Consider the following 19,397-nt stretch of genomic DNA (forward strand, 5'->3'; position numbering starts at 1 on the left):
CCGAAGTTGAAAACCTAATGCTTTATTACGTGTGGCTATCGTTTCCTCATGTTGTTTTGCTTTATTTTTTTAAATAACCAAAACCTTGCCTTTCCACCTAGATGAGCGGTGTCACTGCTGCTTGCCTGGCGCACCCCGCGTCTCGGACCGAGCAGGCCAAAGCGGGCTGAGGCAAAACCCGCTGCTCAGCCACGCAAACGTGCGCCCGTCCCGCTCCCACTGCTTTTGGGGGAGCCGTGGGCAAGGGAATTCGGCGCCGTGGGAATCCCTGGCGAGGGAGAACAGCTCCTGCGTGGCGTTTCTCTTTGTTTTGTGAAGATCTCAAGTGCTTGTGACACTGGAGGCTTCGTGTAATTGGAGGCAGAAAAGCAGTGTTGACGTGCTTTACTTAAAATGGGAACTAACAAGTTAATAATAGCTCTTATCGGAGGTGTTTATGTAATGGGAGCCCGCAGATGCTGCTCGCATCCCGAGACGTTGCGCGGGGGCTCTGTCAGGTGCTGTGCAGGTGGAAGGTGGGGCAGGGCAGAGCGAGATGGGGGAGCCAGGCAGCTGGTGGCTCTCTGCGTTTCGGCACAAGGCTGCGTGGAGCTTGGTGTTGCTCTTTGACAGGAGGCAGAGCGATGCCAGGCCCACGTGCGTTGCTCGTCGCCCTTCCACCCCTGTGTAACTGTCCAGAGCCTCCCTGCTGCCCTGGGGCGCTCGCTTACTGTCGAGTTGCCCTTCTCCAGGCAGCATCTGAGCTTGCAGTGCTTGTGGATCCTGTTGCAGCATGTGGGAGATGGAGAATTTGGGGACTGGCGTGCCCTGGGACCGGCTCTGGCGGGGATGGGGAGCACTGAAGTGCTCGCCTTCGCCTCTTCAGCTGCGTGTAAAACTCGGGAGCGCTTTCGTTTCCTACGATGCACTTGCAGGGCGTCTTGCTTATTGAACTGCAGGCTGAACGTAGTGCTTGGTGTCGTTAATGCCTCCGTGTGCGTTAATTAGAGCTGCAGGGAGATGTTAAAGAACAGGTTTATGCACATGCCCGACTGGTTGCTGAACTGAGTAAGCTCGTCACACGGTCTGGAGGGGGTTGTGTGTTATTTGGCTACTCTACTGCTGTCCGGGCCTGTTTTTTTTCCTCCCTTTTTCTTCCTTTCTCTCTTAAAAACACGGTCCAAGCATGTGGTGAGGAGCTGCAGCACCTGATCTGCTGCGAGTCCCATCCCAGGTGGTTGTGTGTGCTTATGAGGACGGGGCCGGGGAGGGCTGCACAGCGCCAGGCCCCGAGCCGCCTCGCCTTTACCTGCAGCACCGTGCTGGGCGAGAGGAGCTCCTCGTGCAGGCAAAATACCTGACACGTCTTCTACAAATCTTAGACAAAACGCTTTTTTTTTTTTTTCCTTCCTAACAAAAAGAGATTGACACGGCTGTTAGGTTGACGCAGGGACTCGAGCGCTTGAAAATCACAGCCCAGCTCGGAGCTTTCCTTCCTACCGCTCTGAAATTGCGACTTGTTTTGAACAGGCTGGGCAATTTTTAAGTAATGCTTGCTTTAAGGACCGCTAAGATATTGAGAAAATTAGTATTTGCAGTGCACTAAATGTGAAAGGCTTGTTGATGTATAGCAGGATGAATTGGCAGTATTTTCTTCCTACTGCCACACAGGAAGTCTTAGGTCTTGAGCCGCTGTGTGCGAAATGTATAGGAGAGGCATGCACCCTGACAGGGGAGGAGAGAAATGTCCCTAGTGGGATTACTTGTGGTTTTTAATTCTCTTCATTGTTCTGCTTTCAACTGCTTGCATTTCTTTAATATTCTTCAAGTGTTGACGTGCAGGCGTTGGTATTGAAGCGGCTGGGGGGGACTCGTCATTTGAAGTGGGGCCGTATCCCACGCAGGTTCGGGCTCTCATGGAAAAAGCCTCGCGCAGCCAAAGCACGCCGTGTGCGTGTGAGTTGTGGAAATGCAGGGGAAAGCGGTCAGCTAGGCAACTGTGGGGCGAGGGGGCCCTTGCAGAAGGGTGCAGGATGCCTCTCCTGCCCCCGTTAGCACTCGCAGAGGAAGGGGGGTGACAAATCTGCGCTCCCGTGCCTGCCCTGATGCAAACAGGCTCTTCTCGCTGCAGCTCATGGACTGGAGTGAAGCAGCGAGAGCAGGTGATCATTTGCAGTGAAAGGTAAACCTTGTTAAATGTTGTTTGATAGCAAGGAGAGATGCTCGCCTCCAGCGTGGAAAATAGTTCCCCGTGTTTGGCCGGCGATGTGACGAGGGGAGGACGGCCGGTCCTCAGCCACACCGCGCTTTGCCTCGTCCGGGGGAGTCCCCGCAGCTCCTCAGCATCAGCTTAATTCAGGAGCGGCTGTGCTCCTCTGAAAAAATCAAATTGGCTGTCATTTAAGCAGCTGAAAGGCAGATACTTAAACCTGATAATGAAGTTGCAGTCTTCCTTATGTTAACAACATAATCATTTCCAGCGTAGCATGAAATGAGCAATCTTAAGAAGTAAGTGAAGCATTTTGCCAGACAAATTTGGACTTGCAGTTCTGTAGCAGAATGTGCAGAGAGCGAGGGAGGAACTGAAAGGCTGATGTTAATACAAGGTGCGTATTTATGAACAACAGTGTTGTAATGGCCATTGGCATGGAGGGGAAGGAAAATTCACTCCTGCTTAATGGTATTGATTCTTCTCTGGAAATTATTTTCGCTGAATGCTCTGTCCTTGTTGCAGAAATTAATTTTCTGTGCTTTCTTTGGTTAGTGCTGCCTCGCTGTTCTCGGGCAAAGAAATGAAAGAGGTGAAAACTTGTGGGATGAAATAATTCCAAATTTCCGATACAAATGAAAATAAGGCAAGCTGGTTTGGGGTGTTCTTTGCAACTGGTATCTGTTCTTTATTTTATTTTATTTTTAAGATCTCATACTATGCGTTTCCAGTAATATTTCATGTAAATTTTGAAAGCTTTTCTTTATTTGGGCATTTTTCATGATGAAGTATGAAAAACACCCAAATATGAGTATGTTGAAGTTGGTAGTAAGCGTGATATTTTTGATCAAAATATTTTATTTTTTTTTATATATATACAGCTAGAGAATGCGCAGTTTACTTGCAGTGAGAGTTGAGAGGCTTTGGCAGGGGCTGTCAGGTTACATCCATGTACCGTGCTGCGGTTTTGATGTAGACCTGGCTCTCTCTAATCGCGGCTATAGAGAGGTGAAATAACTGGAAAAGCTGTTGTCAAATATAAAGTCTCTGGTCTGAGCTCAGTGAAGGAGGGTGAGGTTAAAAATCAGTTTACGTACAAGTATTTAGTACTCTCTTCTGTTGCTTATAGCTGAGTGTATAGGGTTCTCTGCTAAATCTGACATGTGGGGTTTTCATTTTTCGTCCTCTACAAATGTCAGAAAACTTCGGAGAAGGCAGGACACAAGTTACCAGAAAGCTCTCCCTCCTGACAAACAGCGTGGGATCAGTCGGAGCCCCTGACTCCCGTTGCTGGGATTAATCTGGCTTAAGTGCTCGTGGGTCCTTTGCCCGGTGTCTTCTGCGTGCCTGTTCTAGGTCAGAGCCTCTGCATGTAACAGAAGCCGCCGGGTGCAGCAGCAAATGGGTGCGCGTGAGCTCGGGCTGGCGGCTAATAGCTTTTGCAGGTGCTGCTTCATCCTCTTTTTAAGGTTATTGGAATCAATTTGTTTTGTGTGTTTGCTTCTGCATGCTTGACTTCAGCGTTTCAAACAGTCCACTTGAGGTATGAATGGGTTAAGGGTTGAAAAAGGGTCTGAAGTAAATTAAAAAGGGGAAAAAAGCCTCAAGCGCACACAACAACTCCAATGTGATTTATAGTTGCTCCTTATCTCTTCCAGCCATGTCTTTGATGCCTTTGTACTCGGTCTTTGGCTGGCCCCTCTTGTCTTTGCCTTGACTTCCCCAACTTTTTCCTTGTTGCTGTAGCAAACCGGCGTTTCTCGTGAGTGTCTCGCAGTCTTTTTGGGACCCTATAAATCAGCGAGGTCACGTTACATTTGTCTCCTCTACCAAACTCCAGACAGAACGGGCTTCCAGATTATTTGCAGTCAGCCTGAAAATATTTTTGGCAAACCTCTGGGGATTTTTTTGGGTAAGATCTATGTAGGTTTGGTGGGTCTGATAGGAGACGGTGTTTTTATGTGAGGAGGTATCTGTGTGTGTTTACATATGGATTTATAAAAGGATCATCCACTGAAAAATCAAGTTGTATTTTTTAATATTCAGATGAAGTAAAACATTCACGTTATAAAACGTGCTTTTTTTTTTTTTTTTAGTGAACGCTTGTGTTAATTAGTATTTTGCTAATGTATTTCACACAAACTTCTGTGCTCTTATGCCTGTACATATGTGTGTTTTGCTTGGTTAAGGGAGTTGAATCTGTGTTTGACTTTAAACACCCATCAGCATCATTTACTTTGCACAGATAATATGTAGCCTTTGAAAGGGAAAAAGAAACTTTTAATGTATCAAGAGGAGCCGCTGGGAAAAACAAGACAGTGGGAAAGCAGTGACTTAGTTGAGAAACTTTCAAAACACTTCAAAGCGGCTTCAGATGTGCTTGTCCTCAAAGCCTTTTCTACCAGTTTTCTGCCCTGTGTTATTTTTTTTGTCAGAATGCTTCTTTCTTTCCTCTTTGAAATCGTTTTAGGGAACGTATTTTAATCTCCTTCTAGGAAAGTTACCAATTTTCTAACAATTTGGAGGCGTCAAGCTAGAGTAACTATGTTATGGTGGCCGAGCTGGCCATGTACATCTGATTTGCACAAGGCGAGCTTGCTTCGCTCCCTTACCCGGCTTCTTTGGCTGTAATGAAACATCTCCAGGTCTTTTGGAGGTGGTCGCCGGTGGGCGCAGCACCTCAGGGGTGCCAGGGGCTGAGGGTGGCCTTCGGCCCTGCTGTGCCCGCTTGGCTGGCAGCCGCTCTGCCTTCCTGGCGTAGCCCCTTGAGGCCTAAAAAACCTCAAAAGCCTCGCCTCCGCGAAGGTGACAGCTTTAGAAAGCAGGAGTCTTGCTGAAAATGAAAAAAAAATAAAAATCAATAAATCATAAAAATCTCAGCGTTTTCTGATAGTTTTCTTGAAGGCCCTGTTCTTCCTTCTGTCAGTCAGCTCTCCTGGCAGCAGGTGCTTAAGCGGAGCAGCCCTCTTGCATTACAGCTCCATCTCGACACCTCCCCCCCAGCATGCCTGCATCTGGAGATTTTGAGAAGAAATAAATACAGTTTTCTCTCACAGGAGTTCTGCTAACAAATTCATTAGATAAATGTCTTGCTGATTGCTGGCTTCGTTCTGGCACCGGCTTTAATGCCTGTCGACTCCACTGAGGCCACGTTTTCCCTGCTTGTTTCTCAGAACTTGTCATTTGTTTTGTCTGACTGAGCGGGAATGGCTTTGGAAAAGAAACCTGTGTCGACTAACAAGTCCTTTTTCATAGCATTTTTACCAAAAAAAAGAAAAAACCAAACACAAGCAAACAACCCCCAACCCTTTCTGAGGATTTAAGATCATCTTCAAGGAAGAATGAATTTTTGGTCGCTGCTTTGGAATTTGCAGCCACAAAGGATGAAGTTGATTAAGCCTTGTTTAGCAGGGTTTCTGCTCTGCTGCTTCGGTAATTGTCTCTTGATTGTGCTCCAGCCCTGTCTGTGCCGTCCCGGTGCACAGCTTGGGCACTCTATTTATTCCTGGGGTTTCTTTGCGGGGGGAGGAGGTCTGAATGCCGAGGGGGAGCGGGGGCCTTTCCTTATAGCACCTCACAAATGCCCCTGCCATGGGTTTGATGAGGGGTGTGGGAAATACTCTAAATCACTGTGGTGAAGTCAGCACTGCTATTTGTCTCTCACCCTTCCTTCTCTCCGACTGTCATGCAGTTAAATACGGCTAAACCTTTGGGTGTGGGGTGAGCTGTTTGCCTGGATGATGTTTCGGAGGGTGCTGAGACCACCTTGAAAGCCAGGAAGGAGGAATTGTTTTTTCCTAGGCATTTAATACACTCTATTAGATCTAGCTCGGTGTGAATAGCTCAGTGGACCAACAATAAAAATAACAGGCAGCAGTTGGTAAGAGTCAGGTGCTGACAGCTTCCTTTTGGTGCAAGCTTAGTTCTTGGGAGCTTGGTAAGATGAAAGGTATTCACCATACCCAGACTATTTTACACACTCAGACTCTAGTGTCCCTGCACCCAGAGCTCTTGAAGAAACTTGGCAGCATACGTGCTGCAGTCTCTGCGCGCCCGTGAGTTACGCAGGGGTGAGTGCTACAGCTCAGCTTATCCAGAAATGCTTTCCTGACAACTGCCAGCTGGCTGTGAGTTAGCTTTCCTAGGGTAATCCAGAAATAAATTATTCTGGATCCAGCCGGCAGTCAGTGACTGTCTTGCACATAGGTGGTGGAAGCTAGTGGGCATGAAGTCGATGAGGAGAGGCTTGTGCAGGATGGGCTTCCAGGGGCTGGCTGTGGGCGAGCTGTGCAGGCAGTGGCAGAGCCCTGCGAGGGCGAGGGGTTGGGGTTTGGTGGCTGCAGATGGGGCTGAGGCTCTGTGGGCAGGTGAGCTGCAGGAGGAGATGGCCTCTGCAGGTGTGGTGGCTGCCCAGGCCTTTCGTGATGCTGAACTGGGTGCGTGAGGTGCGGAGAGAGGGAAGAAAGGTCCCGGTACAGACCTGATCCCCGGAGGTATCTGTTTACAGGGCTGCAAATCAGCACTTGAATCCGAGCAGGAGGAGAGAGGTCTGACGTGCTTCTCTCTTTGGTGCACGAACTGGCTGTCCTCAGCGTGCTGGGTACGTCGAGTCCTGCTGGTCAGGCCTCTTCGTTTGCTTCGTGGGGAGTTGGTTGGAGCCTGAAGGGGTTTGTTTTCTTGTTAGGGAGCCAGAGATTGAACTTGAAAGCACTGAATGGCGCGGTTCAGTATCGCTGCAGTCCTAAATCTAAATCTGGCCCTCGGTCTCTTACATCGCCAGTGTCTGGAGGATCCAGCGAGAAGCAGTGATGCTGCTTTTAGCGTTTGTGACTCTCTGGTGTTTGTTGTGGGGTCATGAGACTTTCTGCAGAGTGTATGAGAACAGCGTGGCTGTGCCATCAAAAACATAACATCTGTTACCGTGTTTCAGAAGTTCTCACACTTGGTGAACTGTAACATTTTCTTATTTTAAGATCTCTGCTAGAGATGTTCATAACTGTGCACAAATATAGTTGCATTAAATAATGGAAATCAGCTATGGGAAAAGATGCTTCTAGGTCATCTAGATTATTGCTTCTGCAGGGTTTGCCTGTCTCCCTTCAGAACATGAGATGAAATAGCACTGCCAGCGCCCTGCTTCAGGGAATGCGTGTAAAAGTCCATCTATTTAGCACAGGATGAGCAAGTTGAATGAGGCGAGTTGGCTAAAGCCCAGCTTGCCAACGAGGGGCTCTGGCTGACTGGGAAATGCAGTATTCCCTTTCCTTAAGAACTGGAGTTAGGGTGTGGTGTTTTATTTATTATTTTTTTTTTATTATTCTCCAGATCCTCATAAATAGCTTGGTTTTGCTGCGTATGGTGTTTTTTGTTTTGTTTTGTATTTTTTGCTTACAGCTCCATTCTCCAGCTTTTGGTAGCACCAAAACACACTTCTCACGTGTGCCTGTACCCCATCCCGCCAGTTCCAAGTACTTTTATCCCAATTTAAGTCTTCTGCCCTGTGCGTTTGTGCCCTTTCTGCTGCACTCTGAATTGCTGTGTGACCTGCTGCGGGGAGCACCCACTCTTTGGAGGGAGAGGAGCATCCTGTTCCAGGCTGTCGTGGCATATTTCATCCTGAAAAACAGGAGCTGGTACCTGAGCTGGTGCGTGATGACTGTCCTTGGAGGCAGCTGAGTGCTGTAGCATCCCGCGGAGCAGCTTGTCACCCTCTGTGGTGGTGGGAGGAGAGGTGAGGGAGGGATGAGCCGCTTCAGGCTGCTTTGCCTCCACCAGCAGGTACCGGTGCGCACTTGTACTGTGGAGAACCCGATGCACGGGACTCGGGGAGGCTCCGCAGCAGCTCTGCGTGGTAGTGTGCCGTCGCTGGTGCACGCAGGCCAAGCAAGCTGCTCTCTGCAGCCCTCCTTGTTGTACTCGGTCCCGTTTGCAGTTGCCTTGCCCTCGGGCCGATTTGAGAAACGCGGAGCTGGAGGATGCTCTGTTGGCAGCGCAGGCAGCAGCGCTCTCGTCCAATCTTTGTTTCAGCGTCAGGAGCGGCAGCTTCCATTGCTCCCCCTGGGGATGCAGCCCAATAGCTCTTACTGTCAAGAAGCTTCCTTAATGCTGTGCCGAAATTATTTTTTTTTTCTTTGGTTTCATCCCGTTGCGCCTGATCTCTCGCAGGCTCGTTCCTTTGTTTCACCAGCGTTAACATCCTGGCAGTGTATGAAGGATGGAAATGACTTGAACGCCCACCTTAGGGTGCTCGTGATGTGGGATCCCGTGTGTATTTTGATCGTGGTGGCCTTTCCCCGCGAGGCAGGCATTTCAGCCCCCGAATCTTTTTTTTTTTTTTGGCTTGTATATGCTAATTACATTGTGAAACAAGTCATTTCAAGCAGTAAATGGGAAGTTTTGAGCGTTTTGCAGAATGGCTGGCGTTAGACGCACGCCAAATAACTGCTCCGCTGGGTCACCAGCCGAGCGCCTGGGGGCCCAGGGCTTCAGAGCAATTCATAAATGGGGTTGATGGTACTGGTTAGTCGTCTTATGAAAGCTATCATGCTAGACATCCTGTTGCATTGTTCACCCAAAATGGGCTACGCCGCTGTGGGAAATGGTTTTCCCAGCTAATTCTCATTGGTTGCTGCGAGTTAGGGAGTTGCTGGTTGTAATTACCAGTAGGCTTGCTGCTGTGTGAAGGTGCAACAAAACGCTTCTGCGAGGCTGTGGGGAAGGGAAGGGAAGGTGCTAGGGAGTTGCAGGCTTTGTTAGATGCTTTCTGCATCTCTCACCTTCCTTGAGGTGAAGTGGACTCTCTTTAGGTACTTACAATGAGGTTGTGGATTTATACCAGGTGATTTTCATGGTTTCAATGTGGAAAAGGGGTAAAAATCGAGCAGCTTCTGAATATTCATTGTAGTTAGACTGCGAGAAGTTCAGGAAGAGGCATCAGATCACAGTTTAAAACAATCAGAAGTTCAACTCTATTATGAATATTGAGCAAGGATTCAAAATGCTTTTGTCAGAGCTTGGTGACTTTATCTTTTCTAGTTTTGTAGAAAATTCCCTGGAAGATAAATAAAACCTGGAAGCATCTTCTCAGTTACCCCAAAACATTATCCAGTGTATATCTGGGTCCTTATTATGATTTTTTTTTCCCCTTGTAGTTATAAGGGGAAAAGTACTATTACATTTCTGCTTCATATTAAAATTGATCTGTAACCTTGAAAACAACTGGCTTTATTTTCAGTGCTACCTTGGTAGCATAAAAATCTCGATCTGCCTTTTTTCTAAGGTGTCTGTGTAATGCTATTGGTAGTCTATGGGGAGCTGGTTACATGTGTTAGATATCTGAAGCTGTCTGAAAAATTGGAAATAATAAAATGGTTTTCTAATACCTTTCCCAGCTAAGCAGCTGTTATATCTGTGGGATTATTTATTGTGAATGAAGCATCACAGGACCAACTTTCTAATATGCAGTCCTGCAAGTCATTTGTGAGGTGGGAATTGCACGTTAGGCGATGGAAGCTATCAGACAACGCACGCTATCAGAAGCAGCTGAGAAGACGTGGATTAAATGAAAATGCTGACAGGAATGCCTGCAGCTGCTTGGAAAGCTGGGAGGATGGTTACCAATTAATTTTTAACCAAGACAAGTGAATTTAGCGAAGTTTAACAGTGGTCTCTCCTAGGTCCAGTATTAACTAATAACTAATTGATGGTGTGGATGGAGGAGTAAGGATTATACTCATCAAATATCCAGCTAAAACTGGGTGAAGAACTGGTTGGAGCTTGGGAAGATGCCTTGCATTTTACAGGTATCTTGGAAAACTAGGGAGACAGTCTGGATAAAAGAAGTTGGATGGAGTGCAGTAGGGGCCAAAGAGGCTGTCAAAGCCACAGTGGCTGTTCACCAGCAGAACAGGAGGCAGCAGGACCACGTTGTTGCAAAAAGCAAGCACACTCAGGTTTGTACACAGTGCCTGGAGCTTGCATAATGGGAAAGAACAATTTCCTGTAAGAAGAGGAGAGCATTTTCTGTGCAGGGAAGGGTTCAGCCCGAATACTTCACCCAGCTTTGGGCAACGTGACTTCCTATTGTTTTTTGTGGACCAGCCCTGGGAAGGGTAATGTCGAGCAACTCAGAAGGCTCAGAAATACAGGGAACGTGGCCTGTGAGCAGAGAGTGAAAGAGCTAGATGGTATTGGGCCTGGGAAAGGGACTGAGGCGTAACAGAAGTGGTAAAAGTAGTGTCCGGGATGCTAGCTGTGTAAAGAAGAAGGGATGAGCTCCTTCAGCGTCTGGTGCTGATAGAGGACTGGTGATGAGCTGGAGCTGCACCAAGAAGGATGCTGGCTGTGCTGCCAGCAAGCTTCTGCTTGCCTGGAGAGGTGGCAGGGTCTGTGCTCAGCACAACCTGAATGGGCGTTTTGGGCAACGTCGCAGGCTCTTGGTCCTGTCTCAGTGCTCTTCTCCAGGCCCCTGGCAGATTTTTCCTCTTTTGTTGAGAGTGGCAGCGAGTATCTGGGGTGCTTCTGGAAAGAAACGTGAAGCGCTCCTTTTGCCCAGTGCAGTTTGGGGACTTGGTTTGGGGGCTTGGCTGTCTGTGAGTATTATGGTAAATTACAGCCTGGCAATAGCGGTTAAGTGCAAACCTAGGTCTTTAATCCACTTGGCTTTCTGCTGTTAAAAGTTGGATTTTAAGACAGAAATCGTCATTGATTTTTCTTCCCCTGGTGATGCTTGGTTTCACAAGCAGTATTTATGGAAAGCTCTCATGAATTTCAGAGCTTTGTTTTGTATGTCTACGCTGTGTTTAGCTTCTATAAAAACTCTTTGCTTTTTCTTTTGCACCACATTGCGTTTCCTGTCGCTTCCCTGTTGCTTTTTATCAGCCCAGACCCTACTGGCATGGTGTGTGTGTCTCCTGTGTGTTATCCCTCGTCCCCATGTGCTCCTGAGGGGATTGTGCCTTACTCTGCTGGGGGCTACCCCTACTCCTCAATCCGAGTGAATCAGCCTCATGTTTCTGAACTGGTGTATTAGGACTGGTTTTCAAAAAAAAAAAAAAATGAAAACCCAAAGAAAAAAAAGTATTATTGGTGCCAGCTGTATCTTTCATGCTATTTTGTGTATGTTTCTGAAGTAAACAAGACTGGTACTGAAGGTTATGGCTATATAGTACAATGGTTAAAGAAAGAGGGGAAGATTTTTAGTTGAACCTTTTGGTATTTCGGAGTTCATCCTGGCATTTAATTGAGCAAACAAATGTGTTTTTAATGAAGAGTTCAAAAATATATTAGTCTTGTGGTTCAGCTGGGAGGCAAAAGCTGTGGTTTTATTCATACTTAAAAGCTGTAAGCTCTGCTGCATTTTAATGATGCCATTTGGGCTGCCGTGACCAGGGCTTTGCTTGTGAAAATTTACATTAGAGGTGTTCAGCGGGGACATTAAGGCATGAAACCCTGTAATGAAACTTCTCGTAAGAAAAAATGAGGTTTGAGAAATGGATCTGAATGCTCCCTTTAGCTTCACCTCTCCCCCCGACCCCGTCCCCAGCCTGTGCTGGGGGCGATGCTGCCGGCCCTCCTCAGCCGCTGCTGTGGGGTTTTGCCACAGAGTCTGGGTGGGATTTTGAGGCGGCTCCCTCAGGTCCCCACCTGCTTTTGCGCATTTTTGGGGTCTAGGGGCCAGATTCCCCTCGGTGGAGGCTGAGGGTAGTGCCTGAGGCGGCCGGGCCAGCAGCCATGGCCCCCGCTGACAGGGCTGGCGGCAAGGCCCCGGCCTGCCTGCGGCCATCACCGGGCGGCCACCTCAGCTCCAGCTGCTTCACCTGCCCGATGTGCCTAGAGCCAGGGACTGCCAAGGAGATGGGGAAAGGGAACCGAGGTGGCTGAAAAATAAATAAATAAAAAAATAAAAACCTTACGCGCAAACCCCAAACCTCAAGTCAAAAGCAAACGAGCGTAGCTGAAACTTCAAACTGCTGTCAGTCACAATAGAGGCGCTGTGATATATTGCGTGTGGGCTTTGTTTTGTTGTTTTTGTTTGTTTTTTTTTCCCCCCTCCCAGCTTATACGGCGATGTTTCCCTTTGATAGCGCAGGCGAAGTTGAGCAAGGCTGGCTGTGGAGAGGCCGCCTGCCACTCCTTGCTGGCTGCGGGGCGCTGGGACCCCGGCCCTCTGCCACGGGAGGGTGGGGAAGCAGAAATGTGGCGCTGACACGCGGGCCAGAGGCTGTCTTATTTCAGCAAGACATTGCCACCCCCACCCCCCAGCCCCTCCTTCTTATTCTTCTTCTGGCAGTACGCGTAGTTATCGGTTCCTCGTTTTTTAGCTGGAGTTTCTGCTCTCTAATACTGCGCTTCCCAGCTGACATCCCCAGGAGCATTGTCACAAATCTGCTGGGTGTAACGAGTTTAATGTTTTTGTCATGTCCATTACAATAGGCCACAGAACGTACATGTGCATCGCCCCACAAGAGGGGAATGCGGGCAGCTGGTAGAGGACAAAATGCCTTCTCTTCCCATAGCTAATACTGCTCAAGGCGAGTTACTTGATTAAAAAGAGCAAGTAAGCAGAGCCCCTGCCAGGGAGGCTGAGCTGCCCAGGATTGTCATGGAGAGGCCGGAGGAACGTGGTGAGGAATTCAGGCAGGAGCTACACAGGCCTATCTCTCCAGGCTTATTTTTTTTTAATTTGTGTGAATTTATAAGCGTGCTCACTTCATCCAAGACCCTCTAGAAGAAAGCAAACATCTGTGTGTTGGAGGAAGGCCCCCCAGATCAGCCAAATAACCTTGCATTTACCTGAACGTTTCATTTCATACCCCTGAAACAGGATAGAGGATTCTCTAGTTTTTGTGTTGGTATTGGTAAAGGCGATTCCCATTTGTGCTAAGAGGATGGCAAAGCTGACTTTTAAGATCATGTTTATGAATTTACTTTTCGCTGTAGCACTTTGTGTTTTCATATTGTAGGATGTGTACATACAGTTGATGTGTTCTTCTATATACACACTGAGTGAGAATCAGGGAATTTAAGGCTTTGATTTATGTTATGTTAGTACTTTTTTTTTTTTTTTTTTTAATTGCAGTAAAAACATAACATACCCTTCACTTACTTGCCAAAAATGAAATTGTAGCTCAAACATGCAATGCCTGATGTCACTCCTACTCCCTAAATAGCACTCCTTTCATTTTTTAGGAGCTTGTGATGTCATCAGCTGAAGCGAAAACATCTACCTCGTGACCTGGCATGTAAGTGAAGGAGGAACTGATATTTAAAAAACAAAAAATGTGTGTGTTGGTGTTTACAATGTGTAAATTGAGCCTATATACCTTCAGCATTCAGATACCATCTTTTAAATGAAAGCTTTGTGGATTTTAAAGGAATATAAAGTCTTTTAAAAGAGAGGAAGTCATAAAAGAAGCTGTTAACAATGAGATTCCAGCTTGCAGAAGTCCTTGTAATAATTTCAGTTAAAATCTGTTGTGATGTACCCTGTAACACTTGGAAGTTGGTAGGCTTACGGGGAAAAAAAGTGTAAAAATTGGAGTGACGTGCTGATTCTACTGCTTTTTATTCTGTGCTTTTTTTTTTTTTTCTGGGTATGAATTTTGATAGTTTTGCTGAATACACATTGTGTATGCTGTGATACCCTTCCTAAAAGCAGGAAGTCCAGTTATGTGGAAGGTTTAGGCTCTTTTACGTGTTTGGATACTTCACAGTAGACTTCCCGCAGTTTTGTGGCACCTCTTTTTCTTTCCCCTTAAATAAGCAAAAATATTTCTATCCTCTGCATGGGCTTTGTCAGAGACTTTTTTTTTGTCTGCCCACTCTCTGCTTTTCTTTTATGTGGCTGAAAGGATTAAAGTGCAGTCACTGCTTTGAGGGCTGATGTCAGCAGCGAGCTGGGTATTCCTAATTAGTGCCAACACCTGTACCTCATTATGAAGCCTTGTTCAAGCTGCCCAGTGAACCGAGGTAGCTGGTCTCTGTTGCATGTTTCTAATGTGATTATAAACCCCTCTTCTGATGCAAGTTTTATTACTTATCCTACTTTTGGACTGATGTGGAAAGTGAAGCTAAGCTGAGCCATTTGGCTGGCTATCAAAGATTATAAGGAGGGGCAAAGAGAGATGATGCAGTCATCTCAGTTTCAAGACTTTTAGTTCAAAGCTTGCTTCTGCTTTAACTGTTCAAAAAGAAAAAAAAAAAAATTTTTTTCTAGTTTTCAAAGGTCAGAGACCAGATCTACAGATTCCAGGTGGGCTCTGAACACGTGAGTGTGGCTGCTGTTGTGCATAACCCACTGATTTGCTGCAGATAGAGCTTTGGCCTTGACTGCTCTTGTACCATCCCTTTGTCTTCAAGGGGTGAGGAGCTAGCAATTCTTCTACACACAAAAGCAAACTCCTTCTCTCCTCCCACCTGATTCCATATTGTTAGCAGGGCTAAAATGTAGTGTGTTTTGCCCTTGCAGTTGAAAATTGTGTTCAACGTGATGTTGAACAGATTTAACTAATTAAATTAATGACTCAGATGAGATCACTATTTAATCCTTTATTAAACAAATAAATCTTTAAATTTGGCTACTTTTTTCTGACTAGTTCAGATTTTCAGTTAGATTTTTAAGAGGTTATCTTACAGAATTCAAACACAGGACAACAAAATTCTGGCTTTGGGTTACTTCCCTCAGAGTGAGGAGAGAGGCATAACAGCTTTGGATGTGTATCTTGGAAAGGTTTGAGTTGATAAACCTGTAGGAACTCTCAGAACACCGTGCTAGTTATCCAGACTTGGAAACATGGAAGGAAATTGAAGTGTAGTGGGTTCTTAAACTTCAGACGTGGGATTGGAAATGTTGTTAGTGAAGGGATCCCATCTCTGTAGAGTAAAAGCTTGGTGGTGGGGGAGAAGAGGAATAATTAACAGACTTCTATGTGCATCTCCTTCAGCTTAGAGTTGACCCAGCCATTTTTAACTACTTGCAGCACATCCTTTTTAGTGTTCTCTTTAACTGCACGAGCTTCACTGCACAACCTGGAAAATGGAGTAAAGGCTTGTTGCAACTACGTGTGTCCGTAGGTATTTCTGTCAGGTACTCGTGACTTTCAGAATAGAAATAAATAGGTGCATCTCTGTTACTGCGTGGCAGATACTAAAAATGATAAAAAATGCCAGAGTAACAGATTTCAAAGCAGCTGTTTTCCTAAAAACAATTCTTTGATAGCTATATGGAAGTTGTGCAGGTTTCACGAGTGAATTTAACAATTCCTGATGGTGATTTTAAAGCTGAAGTGTTGAATGTATGCAAGGCAGAACCTCCAGAGGCAATAAGGTAAGGCAGAGACTGTTCTTTGCATGGATTTGGGATGCACAACAGTTTATATGGCTACACACATATACGTACTTGTGTACGTGTGTGTGTGCATGCATATATATCCTGCACGCATACACATAGGTTTTGTGTTATTCCAGGATGCTCTTTGCTTTTCCTTCCATTCTTTTGCGTTCTCCAAAAGAAAGTCCTGGATGGATAGTACACTAAGGTGCACATAGACTCTATTTGTATAAAATGTTTATTAAATCTGCCTTAAAAACAAACACTGACATACTCGAAGTGACCCAAACTTGTACTTAATCGTTTTGACCAAAGTAGCTCTCTTTGGCGAGCAGTGGTTAACACAGTCAGCTAGGGCAGCAGCTATCAGAATCGTATTGTAGTGCTGTTTGTAGTCAGAATTTTATCTGACAAATACACTCATTTCAGTATTTACCATGGTCCTATAGACCACTTATCTATAGTTCAGAGAGATCAGGTTGGGAACCAATCCATTTAATGCTAAAAACAAATAATAATCCAGCTCACAGAGGTGATTCATTAGGGATTTAGACCAGTTACTATACCTGAACTATACCAGTTACTATATAATGGTCAACAGTGGGCATCTAGGGAAGGAAACCATTGTAAAGCTCTAGAGTGTGCTCTGTTTCTTGTAAATTTTTGACTTTGGGATTGTGGAGATGGCAGGTTGATGCTGACACATTGTGTTTTATAGCCCTTGTCATCCCTTTGCCTAATTCTCTTCAGTCTGTTTACTCCTCAACCCCTGCAGCATCCCATAGCAATTGTGTAAAAAATTACTTTTTTTGCTTTTAATGACTTCTGTTTCAAGTTTGTCTCGTAACTGTGCGCCCCCGGCCTTTGGGGCCATGAGGAGCAGTCGTCTCCTCATCCTGCTTGCCGTTCTTTACCGCTTGTGGCAGCTTTTTCCTGCTCTGCACCCTCTTTTCTCAGCCTGGCAGCCTCACTCTTCCATCCCTCCTCCTAAAGCCATGGCACGCTCCCCGTGCAGCTGGAGCTTTGTGTTCTGCAAATACTTTTTCTCCAGCGGTGCCAAAGGGAGGGAGGAGACACTCCCTAGCTCTTAGGAAAAATGAGTGATCTATTAGTGTTGCTCATCCACAAAGGCTTTTCCATCTGGCTCTGTGGGTGCAGCAGTTGAAACCAGACAGCAAGAGGAAGGGCAGGAAGGAGAACCCAGGCAGTTACAGGCCTGTCAGTCTGACCCCGGTGCCAGGGGAGGTTATGCAGCAGATTATCCCGAGTGCCATCACGTGGCAGATGAAGGACAATCGAGTGATCAGGAACAGCCAGCGTGGGTTTGTGAAGGGCAGGTCCTGCCTGACTAACCTCACCTCCTTCTAGGACAAGGTGACCTGCTTAGCAGGTGAGGGAAAGGCTGCAAATGTTGTTTACCTGGATTTTAGTGAAGTAAGCAAGCAGTTTGGTGCTTTCTCCTGGGATTCTGGAGAAATTGGCTGCTGGGGGCTTAGCCAGGTGCATTGTTCGCTGGGTGAAGAATTGGCTGGATGTCTGGGCTCACAGGGTCATGAAGCACGGAGCTCAGTCCGGTTGGTGGCCTGTCACCAGTGGCATTCCCTGGGCTGGATCTGCGGTCTGTGTCCAACTCCATGGCATTCAACAAGGCTCAGCCCCGGGTCCTGCACCTGGGGCACAACAACCCCAAGCTGAGCTACAGGCTGGGGGAAGAGTGGCTGGAGAGCTGCCTGGCAGAGAAGGACCTGGGAGTGCTGGTTGGCAGCTGGCTGAACGTGAGCTCTCACCTGTGAGTAAAGATGTGGCAGCACATCTCCCGGCTGTCGTCTCCCACTTGAGATGGGTGATTTATAGGAGCCTAGAAGGCTAATCATGTTTTCATAAATCTGTTTAAATCTGACTGAGATGTCTTTGGTGCCTTGCGTATTACAGCTTGTAGCACATAACGTTAAATTAGTTGTCTGGCCATTAAAAGTAATTTGAGTTTAGCGGATATTAAGACAAAGTTTGTTGTCTTTATAAACATTTTTAACACCAAAAAGTGCACTAACAACTCCTTTAAGTTTTTGTTTTCGTGTTTTGACATAGAGAACTAATAACTGCACATAAACGTGTCATAAAGTGAAATAGTAGAAAATATAGTAGGATTTCAGTATTCAACCAAAGAGCTGGAATATTCCAAATATTTTGAGTGCTGGCTGTGACAGGACGTTCTCTGTAATTGTATCTAATGATCCCCTCGGTGCCATTTTTTATTAGGAAAACTTAAGCATCCAGATTGTTTATTTTGAACTTGTAAATGAAAACCATTGCTTGTCAGATGAGGAAAGAAATGGTCAAATTAATGTTTCCTAATAGGAAAATGTGTCGTTGCTTTCTCTCATCCTTTGAATAGGATATAAAGGCACATCTTTATGTTTTCTGCCTTCTTTGCAATCCATTAGGTTTTGTTAGCGATGCAAAACTTTGCAGCAAAGCAGTTAGCCTCTTTAAAGCATTATAGCAAGAAATAAACGAGTCAAAACAGATAAAATATTTAATGCAGGTTACTGTCAGTGCTTTTATCGCTTGGGATTTAGAAAAACAAAACAAGAGCGGCGAAACCTACTTTAATTTTTTATTAGCAAGTACAAAAAAATTACCGGATTATTTTAAGAATCTTGCAGCGTGTGAGAATTGTTGTCTATGATGTCGATGGAAAAAACAGGTTTTTCTTAATCCCAAATAGTGCATATATTTCTGCATTCTTTGCTGATAGCACCCAGTCCCCTACCTGTGTTTCCTACCTGAGGCTGTGCCCTAAATTTTTGTCCACGAGCAGCACTGGGGGGGAGGTGAGGAGCTTTCCCTGGGGCAGCAAAAAATGCACTACTTCTTTCTTTAATTTTGCAAACAGGTTTTAACTCAATTTCAATACACTATTTTGGAGGAAATCACCTTTTTCGCCCAAGTCCCGGCTGATGTTTTAGGGAAAACAGTAGTTCTGCTGTTTCGCAAGTCGGTGCACAAGTGGTGCTGTGTGCAGCAGGGGCTGGAGCCGAGGGGAGTGCAGCCACGTGCACGTTCATGTACTTGCTTGAATTTTCATCCCTCGGACGCTGTCTGTTCCTTGGAACGGGTTCTGGTTGGATCCATGTCGCCTTCAGGATGTTAGTGCTAAAGGTGTGAGTGCGCAATGGGCAGGAATATGTCAGTGCCTGCCCAGCCCACCTGACTGGCTGCGTGCAGGCCAACGCACGCGGCTTTCTTCAGAGGGATGAAAATCAGGCTGTGCTTTCCTTTCCACGTGTGAAGAAAGCAGAGAAGAGAGCAGGATTTGATTTTTTCCCCACCTCTTGGGGAGCTCCTGCACGGGTGGTCTCGGGGCCGCGTGCCTTGCTAGCAACACATCTGTCCGGGGATGGTTTCAGCTCTTTGCTGGCCGTGTGGCAGGAGGTGATGCCACCACTCGCCCTCCGTCTGTACTCACACGGCTCGGTGACCATCAGGGCTAGGGGCACGTTACTGAGCTGTGTAATTCTCAGGTTAGAGAGAAACAAAGAAGCAGCGTTACTTGTTTCCCGAACTTGCTTCCCTCTGAATTGTTTAACCTTTCAAACCTTCTCATTGCGGCAAATAATTGCCAGCCCAAGTTCTGAGTAGGTGCTTTTTTTTTCCTTCCAGTTTATATAGCCTTTTTTGTGAGATTGGATAGGATATTAAAAAATAATAATAAAAAACCCAAACACGAGTGATCTCTCTTCCTCTAGTCATTTGAAAGGTTGTATTAACTCTACTCATATTTCGTAATTTCCTTGGCAGTTGACTATGAAATTTGACCTATTTAAATGGTTTTACTGTACTACATTTCCTGGAGACCTTTCAAGATAATTTGCTTCC

At 46.1% G+C, this 19,397-nt stretch overlaps 1 protein-coding gene across 1 annotated transcript in view; it reads left to right on the forward strand.

Annotated features, from left to right (window-relative positions):
- Positions 1–19,397, forward strand: part of JADE3 (jade family PHD finger 3) — a 54,259-nt gene that overhangs the window by 877 nt on the left and 33,985 nt on the right. Inside the window, exon 2 of the mRNA XM_084289690.1 lies at positions 13,379–13,431. The gene's annotated coding sequence lies outside the window, so the exon portion shown is untranslated. The remainder of the gene's footprint in view (positions 1–13,378; positions 13,432–19,397) is intronic.

Source organism: Netta rufina, assembly GCF_964035555.1.
Source record: "Netta rufina genome assembly, chromosome: 1".
Lineage (NCBI taxonomy): Eukaryota > Metazoa > Chordata > Aves > Anseriformes > Anatidae > Netta > Netta rufina.